At 49.2% G+C, this 15,303-nt stretch overlaps 14 non-coding genes across 14 annotated transcripts; all 14 read right to left on the reverse strand.

The window, feature by feature from the left end:
- Nucleotides 1-7,972: 7,972 nt before the first annotated feature.
- TRNAI-AAU (transfer RNA isoleucine (anticodon AAU)) lies at nucleotides 7,973-8,046 on the reverse strand. Its single transcript has one exon. It is a non-coding gene; the product is annotated as a tRNA-Ile (tRNA).
- A 209-nt stretch (nucleotides 8,047-8,255) lies between these two features.
- Nucleotides 8,256-8,327, reverse strand: TRNAD-GUC (transfer RNA aspartic acid (anticodon GUC)). The gene has a single exon. It is a non-coding gene; the product is annotated as a tRNA-Asp (tRNA).
- A 711-nt stretch (nucleotides 8,328-9,038) lies between these two features.
- Nucleotides 9,039-9,112, reverse strand: TRNAI-AAU (transfer RNA isoleucine (anticodon AAU)). The gene has a single exon. It is a non-coding gene; the product is annotated as a tRNA-Ile (tRNA).
- Nucleotides 9,113-9,322: 210 nt separating this feature from the next.
- Nucleotides 9,323-9,394, reverse strand: TRNAD-GUC (transfer RNA aspartic acid (anticodon GUC)). Its single transcript has one exon. It is a non-coding gene; the product is annotated as a tRNA-Asp (tRNA).
- A 711-nt stretch (nucleotides 9,395-10,105) lies between these two features.
- On the reverse strand, nucleotides 10,106-10,179 carry TRNAI-AAU (transfer RNA isoleucine (anticodon AAU)). Its single transcript has one exon. It is a non-coding gene; the product is annotated as a tRNA-Ile (tRNA).
- Nucleotides 10,180-10,388: 209 nt separating this feature from the next.
- Nucleotides 10,389-10,460, reverse strand: TRNAD-GUC (transfer RNA aspartic acid (anticodon GUC)). The gene has a single exon. It is a non-coding gene; the product is annotated as a tRNA-Asp (tRNA).
- Nucleotides 10,461-11,171: 711 nt separating this feature from the next.
- TRNAI-AAU (transfer RNA isoleucine (anticodon AAU)) lies at nucleotides 11,172-11,245 on the reverse strand. Its single transcript has one exon. It is a non-coding gene; the product is annotated as a tRNA-Ile (tRNA).
- Nucleotides 11,246-11,454: 209 nt separating this feature from the next.
- TRNAD-GUC (transfer RNA aspartic acid (anticodon GUC)) lies at nucleotides 11,455-11,526 on the reverse strand. The gene has a single exon. It is a non-coding gene; the product is annotated as a tRNA-Asp (tRNA).
- A 711-nt stretch (nucleotides 11,527-12,237) lies between these two features.
- TRNAI-AAU (transfer RNA isoleucine (anticodon AAU)) lies at nucleotides 12,238-12,311 on the reverse strand. Its single transcript has one exon. It is a non-coding gene; the product is annotated as a tRNA-Ile (tRNA).
- Nucleotides 12,312-12,520: 209 nt separating this feature from the next.
- Nucleotides 12,521-12,592, reverse strand: TRNAD-GUC (transfer RNA aspartic acid (anticodon GUC)). The gene has a single exon. It is a non-coding gene; the product is annotated as a tRNA-Asp (tRNA).
- A 711-nt stretch (nucleotides 12,593-13,303) lies between these two features.
- On the reverse strand, nucleotides 13,304-13,377 carry TRNAI-AAU (transfer RNA isoleucine (anticodon AAU)). The gene has a single exon. It is a non-coding gene; the product is annotated as a tRNA-Ile (tRNA).
- Nucleotides 13,378-13,586: 209 nt separating this feature from the next.
- On the reverse strand, nucleotides 13,587-13,658 carry TRNAD-GUC (transfer RNA aspartic acid (anticodon GUC)). The gene has a single exon. It is a non-coding gene; the product is annotated as a tRNA-Asp (tRNA).
- Nucleotides 13,659-14,369: 711 nt separating this feature from the next.
- Nucleotides 14,370-14,443, reverse strand: TRNAI-AAU (transfer RNA isoleucine (anticodon AAU)). The gene has a single exon. It is a non-coding gene; the product is annotated as a tRNA-Ile (tRNA).
- A 209-nt stretch (nucleotides 14,444-14,652) lies between these two features.
- On the reverse strand, nucleotides 14,653-14,724 carry TRNAD-GUC (transfer RNA aspartic acid (anticodon GUC)). Its single transcript has one exon. It is a non-coding gene; the product is annotated as a tRNA-Asp (tRNA).
- Between the last annotated feature and the right edge of the window lie 579 nt (nucleotides 14,725-15,303).

The raw sequence follows: 15,303 nt of genomic DNA on the forward strand, positions 1-15,303 counted from the left end.
CGCATCATCTAGAAGTAGCCAGGTAGCATGTCCTACTTTTTATCCCTATATGCCCAGCGCCGGCCGGAGAACTAAATAATGCTAGCAGAGGGAAATATAAGACCTGACTCACCTCTAGAGAAATTCCCAAAAAGGAGACAGAGGCCCCCCACATATATTGGCGGTGATATGAGATGAAACAACAAACGCAGCAGGAAAATAGTTTTAGCAAATTTGAGGTCCGCTTTCTAGATAGCAGAAGACAGAAAGCATACTTTCATGGTCAGTAGAAAACCCTAACAAAACACATCCAGAAATTACTTTAGGACTCTGGCATTAACTCATAATACCAGAGTGGCAATTCCTGATCAACAAGAGCTTTCCAGACACAGTAACGAAACTGCAGCTGTGAACTGGAACCAAAATACAAAAACAAAACATGGACGAATGTCCAACTTATCTAGTAGATGTCTGGGAGCAGGAACAAGCACAGAGAGGCTTCTGATAACATTGTTGACCGGCAAGCATCTAACAGAGAAGCCAGGTTATATAGCGACACCCAGATCTAATCAGAACAGGTGAACAGGGAAGATGATGTCACAAGTTCAATTCCACCAGTAGCCACCGGGGGAGCCCAGAATCCAAATTCACAACAGGGAACCTGTCCCCCCTCCCCCAGGCGTTTTTACGTTATCCAGCCACCTTGTACAGCGGTAATGCTGCATGTGTGCAAGGTGGCTCAGAAACGTATTCTCATCGCACATGTGGAACTGAAAACACGTCTGCAATGTGTCCTCTGTGTGACCATTTAACCGTCCCGGTGGTGTGACTTTCCTTTGTAATGACACGCTGCAACCCCCTTGGTAGCGCTGCCCGTCTTCTGGCATCATTGTTTGGCTGCCTGCGCCTCTGCGGCCGCCCTGACCCACACAACGCCCCTCGGTGTCTTATTTATTGGGACTGCGAGGGTGTGATTGATGGGCAGGATCAGTGCATCAGTTCGCCTGTCCCTCCTCTCCTTCCGCCTTCTTCGGACTGTGCGGCTTCATGGCCGTGGCATGCGATAAGGGATCAGATGACGCCGCACAGTCTGAAGCGGGTGTAAGGACCCGAGTGTGAGAGGCCAACATATGTGCTGCGCCAGGCCCTGAATCCCAGCCCCGCAGTGTTTTAACAATGTTAAGACACTGCGGGGCTGGGATTCATGGTCATCGCGAACCGCACCGGCCGACATTACATGATGCCAGAAGATGGGCAGCGCTAACGGCGCTAGGCCAGGGGATAACACGACAGCGCAGACTCCTGTACAGCAAATAACAACGCTCGGGAGGCTGCACCCAGCACCAAGGTGGGATTCTTGACACCTGTGCTGCGTCTCATTACAAAGGGAACTCTCGCCTCCATTACACAGTTTGACTGTATAAAGGGCTAAATGTTATACGTGTTCCATTCAGCGTGTGCAAGGAGAAAAATTACAAGAGCAACCTTTGACTTGCGCAGCACTGCTGCTGCATAAGCTGTGGCTCTTCTACTTTGTAACCCCTGAGGGGGGGTTAAAGGTGACTTTTGAAATCGGTTCAATTAGGCTTCGGCCTACACTCTGCTCCACCTGCAGAGCCCGGGCTCCAACAACGCTAGTTGCTGTCCGGAAGTGCTGGCTGCACAGAGCCAAACACCTCGCCAATGTGTCAGTGGGGTCCAGCACCGCCAGCTGTTCCCCTGCTGTGTAGCCGGCAACGTGTCCTGCAAAAGCCACGCAGACACAACACACCCAAAGCTGCCGCCTGTGCAGGCTTCGGCCTACACTCCCCTCCCCCTGCTCCTCCTCCTCCTGCTCCTCCTCCTGCTGTCCCTGGGCTCTAACACACCGCCAGTTTTTGCCCAGATGTGCTAGCTGCACAGAGAAAAACACCAGCCAATGTGTCAGTGGGGTCCAGCACCGCCAGCTGTTCCCCTGCTGTGCAGCCGGCAACGTGTCCTGCAAAAGCCACGCAGACACAAGAACTGAAATTGAAGGGAACCTGTCCCCCCTCCCCCAGGCGTTTTTACGTTATCCAGCCACCTTGTACAGCGGTAATGCTGCATGTGTGCAAGGTGGCTCAGAAACGTATTCTCCTCGCACATGTGGAACTGAAAACACGTCTGCAATGTGTCCTCTGTGTGACCATTTAACCGTCCCGGTGGTGTGACTTTCCTTTGTAATGACACGCTGCAACCCCCTTGGTAGCGCTGCCCGTCTTCTGGCATCATTGTTTGGCTGCCTGCGCCTCTGCGGCCGCCCTGACCCACACAACGCCCCTCGGTGTCTTATTTATTGGGACTGCGAGGGTGTGATTGATGGGCAGGATCAGTGCATCAGTTCGCCTGTCCCTCCTCTCCTTCCGCCTTCTTCGGACTGTGCGGCTTCATGGCCGTGGCATGCGATAAGGGATCAGATGACGCCGCACAGTCTGAAGCGGGTGTAAGGACCCGAGTGTGAGAGGCCAACATATGTGCTGCGCCAGGCCCTGAATCCCAGCCCCGCAGTGTTTTAACAATGTTAAGACACTGCGGGGCTGGGATTCATGGTCATCGCGAACCGCACCGGCCGACATTACATGATGCCAGAAGATGGGCAGCGCTAACGGCGCTAGGCCAGGGGATAACACGACAGCGCAGACTCCTGTACAGCAAATAACAACGCTCGGGAGGCTGCACCCAGCACCAAGGTGGGATTCTTGACACCTGTGCTGCGTCTCATTACAAAGGGAACTCTCGCCTCCATTACACAGTTTGACTGTATAAAGGGCTAAATGTTATACGTGTTCCATTCAGCGTGTGCAAGGAGAAAAATTACAAGAGCAACCTTTGACTTGCACAGCACTGCTGCTGCATAAGCTGTGGCTCTTCTACTTTGTAACCCCTGAGGGGGGGTTAAAGGTGACTTTTGAAATCGGTTCAATTAGGCTTCGGCCTACACTCTGCTCCACCTGCAGAGCCCGGGCTCCAACAACGCTAGTTGCTGTCCGGAAGTGCTGGCTGCACAGAGCCAAACACCTCGCCAATGTGTCAGTGGGGTCCAGCACCGCCAGCTGTTCCCCTGCTGTGTAGCCGGCAACGTGTCCTGCAAAAGCCACGCAGACACAACACACCCAAAGCTGCCGCCTGTGCAGGCTTCGGCCTACACTCCCCTCCCCCTGCTCCTCCTCCTCCTGCTCCTCCTCCTGCTGTCCCTGGGCTCTAACACACCGCCAGTTTTTGCCCAGATGTGCTAGCTGCACAGAGAAAAACACCAGCCAATGTGTCAGTGGGGTCCAGCACCGCCAGCTGTTCCCCTGCTGTGCAGCCGGCAACGTGTCCTGCAAAAGCCACGCAGACACAAGAACTGAAATTGAAGGGAACCTGTCCCCCCTCCCCCAGGCGTTTTTACGTTATCCAGCCACCTTGTACAGCGGTAATGCTGCATGTGTGCAAGGTGGCTCAGAAACGTATTCTCCTCGCACATGTGGAACTGAAAACACGTCTGCAATGTGTCCTCTGTGTGACCATTTAACCGTCCCGGTGGTGTGACTTTCCTTTGTAATGACACGCTGCAACTCCCTTGGTAGCGCTGCCCGTCTTCTGGCATCATTGTTTGGCTGGCTGCGCCTCTGCGGCCGCCCTGACCCACACAACGCCCCTCGGTGTCTTATTTATTGGGACTGCGAGGGTGTGATTGATGGGCAGGATCAGTGCATCAGTTCGCCTGTCCCTCCTCTCCTTCCGCCTTCTTCGGACTGTGCGGCTTCATGGCCGTGGCATGCGATAAGGGATCAGATGACGCCGCACAGTCTGAAGCGGGTGTAAGGACCCGAGTGTGAGAGGCGAACATATGTGCTGCGCCAGGCCCTGAATCCCAGCCCCGCAGTGTTTTAACAATGTTAAGACACTGCGGGGCTCGGATTCATGGTCATCGCGAACCGCACCGGCCGACATTACATGATGCCAGAAGATGGGCAGCGCTAACGGCGCTAGGCCAGGGGATAACACGACAGCGCAGACTCCTGTACAGCAAATAACAACGCTCGGGAGGCTGCACCCAGCACCAAGGTGGGATTCTTGACACCTGTGCTGCGTCTCATTACAAAGGGAACTCTCGCCTCCATTACACAGTTTGACTGTATAAAGGGCTAAATGTTATACGTGTTCCATTCAGCGTGTGCAAGGAGAAAAATTACAAGAGCAACCTTTGACTTGCGCAGCACTGCTGCTGCATAAGCTGTGGCTCTTCTACTTTGTAACCCCTGAGGGGGGGTTAAAGGTGACTTTTGAAATCGGTTCAATTAGGCTTCGGCCTACACTCTGCTCCACCTGCAGAGCCCGGGCTCCAACAACGCTAGTTGCTGTCCGGAAGTGCTGGCTGCACAGAGCCAAACACCTCGCCAATGTGTCAGTGGGGTCCAGCACCGCCAGCTGTTCCCCTGCTGTGTAGCCGGCAACGTGTCCTGCAAAAGCCACGCAGACACAACACACCCAAAGCTGCCGCCTGTGCAGGCTTCGGCCTACACTCCCCTCCCCCTGCTCCTCCTCCTCCTGCTCCTCCTCCTGCTGTCCCTGGGCTCTAACACACCGCCAGTTTTTGCCCAGATGTGCTAGCTGCACAGAGAAAAACACCAGCCAATGTGTCAGTGGGGTCCAGCACCGCCAGCTGTTCCCCTGCTGTGCAGCCGGCAACGTGTCCTGCAAAAGCCACGCAGACACAAGAACTGAAATTGAAGGGAACCTGTCCCCCCTCCCCCAGGCGTTTTTACGTTATCCAGCCACCTTGTACAGCGGTAATGCTGCATGTGTGCAAGGTGGCTCAGAAACGTATTCTCATCGCACATGTGGAACTGAAAACACGTCTGCAATGTGTCCTCTGTGTGACCATTTAACCGTCCCGGTGGTGTGACTTTCCTTTGTAATGACACGCTGCAACCCCCTTGGTAGCGCTGCCCGTCTTCTGGCATCATTGTTTGGCTGCCTGCGCCTCTGCGGCCGCCCTGACCCACACAACGCCCCTCGGTGTCTTATTTATTGGGACTGCGAGGGTGTGATTGATGGGCAGGATCAGTGCATCAGTTCGCCTGTCCCTCCTCTCCTTCCGCCTTCTTCGGACTGTGCGGCTTCATGGCCGTGGCATGCGATAAGGGATCAGATGACGCCGCATAGTCTGAAGCAGGTGTAAGAACCCAAGCGAGAGGCGAACATATGTACTGCGCCAGGCCATGAATCCCAGCCCCGCAGTGTTTAAACTATGTCAATACACTGCGGGGCTGTGATTCATGGGCATCGCGAACCGCACCGGCCAACATTAAATGAGGTCAGAAGATGGGCAGCGCTAACAGCGCTAGGCCAGGGGATAACACGACAGCGCAGACTCCTGTACAGCAAATAACAACGCTCAGGAGGCTGCACCCAGCACCAAGGTGGGATTCTTGACATCTGTGCTGCGTCTCATTACAAAGGGAACTCGCGCCTCCAACACAGTTTGACTGTATAAAGGGCTAAATGTTATACGTGTTTCATTCAGCGTGTGCAAGGAGCGAAATTAAAAGAGCAACCTTTGACTTGTGCAGCACTACTGCTGCATAAGCTGTGGCTCTTCTACTTTCTAACCCCTGAGGGGGGGTTAAAGGTTACCTTTGAAATTGGTTCAAGTAGGCTTCGGCCTACACTCTGCTCCCCCTGCAGAGCCCGGGCTACAACACCGCTCGTTGCTGTCCGGAAGTGCTGGCTGCACAGAGCCAAACACCTCGCCAATGTGTCAGTGGGGTCCAGCACCGCCAGCTGTTCCCCTGCTGTGCAGCCGGCAACGTGTCCTGCAAAAGCCACGCAGACACTTGCTCTTGTACCTTCTGCTCCACATCCTGGTTCCAGTACCGTCAGCTGGTTCCGGGCAGAGCCTTTGGCTTAGGTGCCTCCCTCTGGGTATCCGAGTTCCACCAACGTCAGGTGGTCCTTGGTAGTGCTTTCAGGCACGGGTACCTCCTGCTTAGTAACCGGGTTCCAGTAACGTCAGCTGGTCCTCGGTAGTTCCATTGGCTCTTGGACCTTCGGCTACCCATCCGGGTTCCAGCACCGTCAGCTGGTTCTCGGCAGTGTCTTTTGCTCTTGTACCTTCTGCTCCCCATCCTGGTTCCAGTACCGTCAGCTGGTTCCGGGCAGAGCCTTTGGCTTAGGTGCCTCCCTCTGGGTATCCGAGTTCCACCAACGTCAGGTGGTCCTTGGTAGTGCTTTCAGGCACGGGTACCTCCTGCTTAGTAACCGGGTTCCAGTAACGTCAGCTGGTCCTCGGTAGTTCCATTGGCTCTTGGACCTTCGGGTAGCCATCCGAGTTCCAGTTCCATCAGCTGGTTCTCGGCATTTTCTCAGCCTTCTTGTACCTTCTGCTACATTTCCAAGTTCAAGAGACTAAACACGATGACCCGGAAGAACACCCCTAAGATGACGACGACACCAGAGACGACAACCACCGTGATGACGACGACCCTGGAGACGATGACCCTGAAGACCACCCCGATGACGACGACCCCGGAGACCACCCCGATGACGACGACCCCGGAGACGACGACCCTGGAGACGACGACGACCTGGAAGACCGAGAAGCAGAAGAACAAGAGGCTGCAGAACAAAGAGCAGAAGGACATTAAGCATAACACAAAATATCAGAGCAAAAAAATATTATGTAAATTATAAGCAGAAGAAGACTAAGCAGTGTATGGGGGTGAGTCCGTTCCTCCTCGTGGTGCCCCTGGATAAAGCCTGATGCTGCAGGCCAAACTGAACGCGGACAAATGTAACTGGTTTGTGACAGGCAGAACGGAAGGTGTAATCTTCAAACTTTTATAGATAACAACTACGGGAATGCCTGTCACAAATAAGAATATGATGAAGAAGTTGAATATGATGAAGATAATAGTAAAATAAAAAGAATATGAACAATGTAACCCAAAAAATAATAGGTAGAAGATGAAGAAGAAGATGAATAAGGTGAAGAAGTTGATGTCAAAGAAGCTGATGATGAGGATAATTAAGAAGAAAGCGTGGGAGAAGTAAAAAAGAAGGTGAAGGGCGTGGAAGTAGTGAAACATCAATATCTGACATAAAAAAAAAAAAAAATAACATAGTCAAATTCTTTCTAACGCCGAACTTCATAAAAAAAAATTAAAAATCCTGCTATTCTATTACATTGGGCTAAACCTCTGTCCCTTTAATATCTCCGCCACGTCCCCCAATACATCCTACATTATTCTTAGTTGTTTTCCTTCATGTAGAATGAACCTACAAGTTTATAAAGGGTTTATTTTAATTCCGATATTTTCGTCCCATTGACTTGCATTGGGATCGGGTATCGGTATCGGATTGGATCCGATATTTTGACGGTATCGGCCGATACTTTCCGATACCGATACTTTCCGATATCGGAAAGTATCGCTCAACACTAGCAGCCGCCCTAATGATGGCAAAGCTGTCTATAGTGTCTGGGAGCTTTTGTCAAACTCTTGCTCAGCTGACCTATAATGGCCTCATTCAGACAGCTGTATTTTCAGCACAGCATACTGACCCTAGCATGACCTAATATCAAGTCTAATAAGTTAAAGATTGCAGCAGCTACATTGATACATCACCAGAACCGCCGTCAGTGCATGGTTACGGAAACAGAACTTCCATCAGCATATGACTACATCAGCATACGAGTTCAACACAAGACCCATCATCAGTACATGAATACAGCACCAGAGCCACCATCAGCACATAAACACAGCACCAAGTTTAACACAGAGATCAATTGCAATGACTATACTATATGCTTGCTACAGGCTTTAAATAACACCACACCATAGGAACAGCTACTTCTCCAAATCAGTTAGGCATGCAATTCTACACAGAAAACACTATGAACAAAATGCGGAGTAAAAAGAAACAAGCTTCAGCATCTGCATCGACCCACCTGGGATGAAACGAGTGCACGGGACCTCTAAAAAGCTGTACTTGGCCCGTACGGGGATCGAACCCGCGACCTTGGCGTTATTAGCACCACGCTCTAACCAACTGAGCTAACCGGCCATGGGCGTGGCGTTTATCCCCTACGGAAAGAACTGGTAATAGGTATGAGCGCAATCATTCCGTTTTGGGGGGGATGGATTTATCACACATGTAGTGACTTTTGGTGGCAGTAAAGTGACAATCAAACAATAAAATATCAAAAGCTCCTGAATATGAATTTTTTGCCATCTCGATCAGCTTCTCGTAGCAAATTCAAGAATATAAGAGGCCTCCCCGTCGGGGAATCGAACCCCGGTCTCCCGCGTGACAGGCGGGGATACTTACCACTATACTAACGAGGATTGGCTGTGTCGTCACCTCTGACATCACAGTCCGATAAAGTGCACACGTGGTATGTGACTGATCAGATGAACCACTGTTGGCCAGGCTCCTTTTTCGTTTGGGCACTTTCAGACAAGAGAGGTGAGACTGTGAAGAAAACTGCCATTTTTGGGAGAGAAAGAGCAGCCGCCCTAATGATGGCAAAGCTGTCTATAGTGTCTGGGAGCTTTTGTCAAACTCTTGCTCAGCTGACCTATAATGGCCTCATTCAGACAGCTGTATTTTCAGCACAGCATACTGACCCTAGCATGACCTAATATCAAGTCTAATAAGTTAAAGATTGCAGCAGCTACATTGATACATCACCAGAACCGCCGTCAGTGCATGGTTACGGAAACAGAACTTCCATCAGCATATGACTACATCAGCATACGAGTTCAACACAAGACCCATCATCAGTACATGAATACAGCACCAGAGCCACCATCAGCACATAAACACAGCACCAAGTTTAACACAGAGATCAATTGCAATGACTATACTATATGCTTGCTACAGGCTTTAAATAACACCACACCATAGGAACAGCTACTTCTCCAAATCAGTTAGGCATGCAATTCTACACAGAAAACACTATGAACAAAATGCGGAGTAAAAAGAAACAAGCTTCAGCATCTGCATCGACCCACCTGGGATGAAACGAGTGCACGGGACCTCTAAAAAGCTGTACTTGGCCCGTACGGGGATCGAACCCGCGACCTTGGCGTTATTAGCACCACGCTCTAACCAACTGAGCTAACCGGCCATGGGCGTGGCGTTTATCCCCTACGGAAAGAACCGGTAATAGGTATGAGCGCAATCATTCCGTTTTGGGGGGGGATGGATTTATCACACATGTAGTGACTTTTGGTGGCAGTAAAGTGACAATCAAACAATAAAATATCAAAAGCTCCTGAATATGAATTTTTTGCCATCTCGATCAGCTTCTCGTAGCAAATTCAAGAATATAAGAGGCCTCCCCGTCGGGGAATCGAACCCCGGTCTCCCGCGTGACAGGCGGGGATACTTACCACTATACTAACGAGGATTGGCTGTGTCGTCACCTCTGACATCACAGTCCGATAAAGTGCACACGTGGTATGTGACTGATCAGATGAACCACTGTTGGCCAGGCTCCTTTTTCGTTTGGGCACTTTCAGACAAGGGAGGTGAGACTGTGAAGAAAACTGCCATTTTTGGGAGAGAAAGAGCAGCCGCCCTAATGATGGCAAAGCTGTCTATAGTGTCTGGGAGCTTTTGTCAAACTCTTGCTCAGCTGACCTATAATGGCCTCATTCAGACAGCTGTATTTTCAGCACAGCATACTGACCCTAGCATGACCTAATATCAAGTCTAATAAGTTAAAGATTGCAGCAGCTACATTGATACATCACCAGAACCGCCGTCAGTGCATGGTTACGGAAACAGAACTTCCATCAGCATATGACTACATCAGCATACGAGTTCAACACAAGACCCATCATCAGTACATGAATACAGCACCAGAGCCACCATCAGCACATAAACACAGCACCAAGTTTAACACAGAGATCAATTGCAATGACTATACTATATGCTTGCTACAGGCTTTAAATAACACCACACCATAGGAACAGCTACTTCTCCAAATCAGTTAGGCATGCAATTCTACACAGAAAACACTATGAACAAAATGCGGAGTAAAAAGAAACAAGCTTCAGCATCTGCATCGACCCACCTGGGATGAAACGAGTGCACGGGACCTCTAAAAAGCTGTACTTGGCCCGTACGGGGATCGAACCCGCGACCTTGGCGTTATTAGCACCACGCTCTAACCAACTGAGCTAACCGGCCATGGGCGTGGCGTTTATCCCCTACGGAAAGAACTGGTAATAGGTATGAGCGCAATCATTCCGTTTTGGGGGGGATGGATTTATCACACATGTAGTGACTTTTGGTGGCAGTAAAGTGACAATCAAACAATAAAATATCAAAAGCTCCTGAATATGAATTTTTTGCCATCTCGATCAGCTTCTCGTAGCAAATTCAAGAATATAAGAGGCCTCCCCGTCGGGGAATCGAACCCCGGTCTCCCGCGTGACAGGCGGGGATACTTACCACTATACTAACGAGGATTGGCTGTGTCGTCACCTCTGACATCACAGTCCGATAAAGTGCACACGTGGTATGTGACTGATCAGATGAACCACTGTTGGCCAGGCTCCTTTTTCGTTTGGGCACTTTCAGACAAGGGAGGTGAGACTGTGAAGAAAACTGCCATTTTTGGGAGAGAAAGAGCAGCCGCCCTAATGATGGCAAAGCTGTCTATAGTGTCTGGGAGCTTTTGTCAAACTCTTGCTCAGCTGACCTATAATGGCCTCATTCAGACAGCTGTATTTTCAGCACAGCATACTGACCCTAGCATGACCTAATATCAAGTCTAATAAGTTAAAGATTGCAGCAGCTACATTGATACATCACCAGAACCGCCGTCAGTGCATGGTTACGGAAACAGAACTTCCATCAGCATATGACTACATCAGCATACGAGTTCAACACAAGACCCATCATCAGTACATGAATACAGCACCAGAGCCACCATCAGCACATAAACACAGCACCAAGTTTAACACAGAGATCAATTGCAATGACTATACTATATGCTTGCTACAGGCTTTAAATAACACCACACCATAGGAACAGCTACTTCTCCAAATCAGTTAGGCATGCAATTCTACACAGAAAACACTATGAACAAAATGCGGAGTAAAAAGAAACAAGCTTCAGCATCTGCATCGACCCACCTGGGATGAAACGAGTGCACGGGACCTCTAAAAAGCTGTACTTGGCCCGTACGGGGATCGAACCCGCGACCTTGGCGTTATTAGCACCACGCTCTAACCAACTGAGCTAACCGGCCATGGGCGTGGCGTTTATCCCCTACGGAAAGAACTGGTAATAGGTATGAGCGCAATCATTCCGTTTTGGGGGGGATGGATTTATCACACATGTAGTGACTTTTGGTGGCAGTAAAGTGACAATCAAACAATAAAATATCAAAAGCTCCTGAATATGAATTTTTTGCCATCTCGATCAGCTTCTCGTAGCAAATTCAAGAATATAAGAGGCCTCCCCGTCGGGGAATCGAACCCCGGTCTCCCGCGTGACAGGCGGGGATACTTACCACTATACTAACGAGGATTGGCTGTGTCGTCACCTCTGACATCACAGTCCGATAAAGTGCACACGTGGTATGTGACTGATCAGATGAACCACTGTTGGCCAGGCTCCTTTTTCGTTTGGGCACTTTCAGACAAGGGAGGTGAGACTGTGAAGAAAACTGCCATTTTTGGGAGAGAAAGAGCAGCCGCCCTAATGATGGCAAAGCTGTCTATAGTGTCTGGGAGCTTTTGTCAAACTCTTGCTCAGCTGACCTATAATGGCCTCATTCAGACAGCTGTATTTTCAGCACAGCATACTGACCCTAGCATGACCTAATATCAAGTCTAATAAGTTAAAGATTGCAGCAGCTACATTGATACATCACCAGAACCGCCGTCAGTGCATGGTTACGGAAACAGAACTTCCATCAGCATATGACTACATCAGCATACGAGTTCAACACAAGACCCATCATCAGTACATGAATACAGCACCAGAGCCACCATCAGCACATAAACACAGCACCAAGTTTAACACAGAGATCAATTGCAATGACTATACTATATGCTTGCTACAGGCTTTAAATAACACCACACCATAGGAACAGCTACTTCTCCAAATCAGTTAGGCATGCAATTCTACACAGAAAACACTATGAACAAAATGCGGAGTAAAAAGAAACAAGCTTCAGCATCTGCATCGACCCACCTGGGATGAAACGAGTGCACGGGACCTCTAAAAAGCTGTACTTGGCCCGTACGGGGATCGAACCCGCGACCTTGGCGTTATTAGCACCACGCTCTAACCAACTGAGCTAACCGGCCATGGGCGTGGCGTTTATCCCCTACGGAAAGAACTGGTAATAGGTATGAGCGCAATCATTCCGTTTTGGGGGGGATGGATTTATCACACATGTAGTGACTTTTGGTGGCAGTAAAGTGACAATCAAACAATAAAATATCAAAAGCTCCTGAATATGAATTTTTTGCCATCTCGATCAGCTTCTCGTAGCAAATTCAAGAATATAAGAGGCCTCCCCGTCGGGGAATCGAACCCCGGTCTCCCGCGTGACAGGCGGGGATACTTACCACTATACTAACGAGGATTGGCTGTGTCGTCACCTCTGACATCACAGTCCGATAAAGTGCACACGTGGTATGTGACTGATCAGATGAACCACTGTTGGCCAGGCTCCTTTTTCGTTTGGGCACTTTCAGACAAGGGAGGTGAGACTGTGAAGAAAACTGCCATTTTTGGGAGAGAAAGAGCAGCCGCCCTAATGATGGCAAAGCTGTCTATAGTGTCTGGGAGCTTTTGTCAAACTCTTGCTCAGCTGACCTATAATGGCCTCATTCAGACAGCTGTATTTTCAGCACAGCATACTGACCCTAGCATGACCTAATATCAAGTCTAATAAGTTAAAGATTGCAGCAGCTACATTGATACATCACCAGAACCGCCGTCAGTGCATGGTTACGGAAACAGAACTTCCATCAGCATATGACTACATCAGCATACGAGTTCAACACAAGACCCATCATCAGTACATGAATACAGCACCAGAGCCACCATCAGCACATAAACACAGCACCAAGTTTAACACAGAGATCAATTGCAATGACTATACTATATGCTTGCTACAGGCTTTAAATAACACCACACCATAGGAACAGCTACTTCTCCAAATCAGTTAGGCATGCAATTCTACACAGAAAACACTATGAACAAAATGCGGAGTAAAAAGAAACAAGCTTCAGCATCTGCATCGACCCACCTGGGATGAAACGAGTGCACGGGACCTCTAAAAAGCTGTACTTGGCCCGTACGGGGATCGAACCCGCGACCTTGGCGTTATTAGCACCACGCTCTAACCAACTGAGCTAACCGGCCATGGGCGTGGCGTTTATCCCCTACGGAAAGAACTGGTAATAGGTATGAGCGCAATCATTCCGTTTTGGGGGGGATGGATTTATCACACATGTAGTGACTTTTGGTGGCAGTAAAGTGACAATCAAACAATAAAATATCAAAAGCTCCTGAATATGAATTTTTTGCCATCTCGATCAGCTTCTCGTAGCAAATTCAAGAATATAAGAGGCCTCCCCGTCGGGGAATCGAACCCCGGTCTCCCGCGTGACAGGCGGGGATACTTACCACTATACTAACGAGGATTGGCTGTGTCGTCACCTCTGACATCACAGTCCGATAAAGTGCACACGTGGTATGTGACTGATCAGATGAACCACTGTTGGCCAGGCTCCTTTTTCGTTTGGGCACTTTCAGACAAGGGAGGTGAGACTGTGAAGAAAACTGCCATTTTTGGGAGAGAAAGAGCAGCCGCCCTAATGATGGCAAAGCTGTCTATAGTGTCTGGGAGCTTTTGTCAAACTCTTGCTCAGCTGACCTATAATGGCCTCATTCAGACAGCTGTATTTTCAGCACAGCATACTGACCCTAGCATGACCTAATATCAAGTCTAATAAGTTAAAGATTGCAGCAGCTACATTGATACATCACCAGAACCGCCGTCAGTGCATGGTTACGGAAACAGAACTTCCATCAGCATATGACTACATCAGCATACGAGTTCAACACAAGACCCATCATCAGTACATGAATACAGCACCAGAGCCACCATCAGCACATAAACACAGCACCAAGTTTAACACAGAGATCAATTGCAATGACTATACTATATGCTTGCTACAGGCTTTAAATAACACCACACCATAGGAACAGCTACTTCTCCAAATCAGTTAGGCATGCAATTCTACACAGAAAACACTATGAACAAAATGCGGAGTAAAAAGAAACAAGCTTCAGCATCTGCATCGACCCACCTGGGATGAAACGAGTGCACGGGACCTCTAAAAAGCTGTACTTGGCCCGTACGGGGATCGAACCCGCGACCTTGGCGTTATTAGCACCACGCTCTAACCAACTGAGCTAACCGGCCATGGGCGTGGCGTTTATCCCCTACGGAAAGAACTGGTAATAGGTATGAGCGCAATCATTCCGTTTTGGGGGGGATGGATTTATCACACATGTAGTGACTTTTGGTGGCAGTAAAGTGACAATCAAACAATAAAATATCAAAAGCTCCTGAATATGAATTTTTTGCCATCTCGATCAGCTTCTCGTAGCAAATTCAAGAATATAAGAGGCCTCCCCGTCGGGGAATCGAACCCCGGTCTCCCGCGTGACAGGCGGGGATACTTACCACTATACTAACGAGGATTGGCTGTGTCGTCACCTCTGACATCACAGTCCGATAAAGTGCACACGTGGTATGTGACTGATCAGATGAACCACTGTTGGCCAGGCTCCTTTTTCGTTTGGGCACTTTCAGACAAGGGAGGTGAGACTGTGAAGAAAACTGCCATTTTTGGGAGAGAAAGAGCAGCCGCCCTAATGATGGCAAAGCTGTCTATAGTGTCTGGGAGCTTTTGTCAAACTCTTGCTCAGCTGACCTATAATGGCCTCATTCAGACAGCTGTATTTTCAGCACAGCATACTGACCCTAGCATGACCTAATATCAAGTCTAATAAGTTAAAGATTGCAGCAGCTACATTGATACATCACCAGAACCGCCGTCAGTGCATGGTTACGGAAACAGAACTTCCATCAGCATATGACTACATCAGCATACGAGTTCAACACAAGACCCATCATCAGTACATGAATACAGCACCAGAGCCACCATCAGCACATAAACACAGCACCAAGTTTAACACAGAGATCAATTGCAATGACTATACTATATGCTTGCTACAGGCTTTAAATAACACCACACCATAGGAACAGCTACTTCTCCA

This window comes from Ranitomeya variabilis, chromosome 5 (assembly GCF_051348905.1).
Source record: "Ranitomeya variabilis isolate aRanVar5 chromosome 5, aRanVar5.hap1, whole genome shotgun sequence".
Classification (NCBI taxonomy): domain Eukaryota; kingdom Metazoa; phylum Chordata; class Amphibia; order Anura; family Dendrobatidae; genus Ranitomeya; species Ranitomeya variabilis.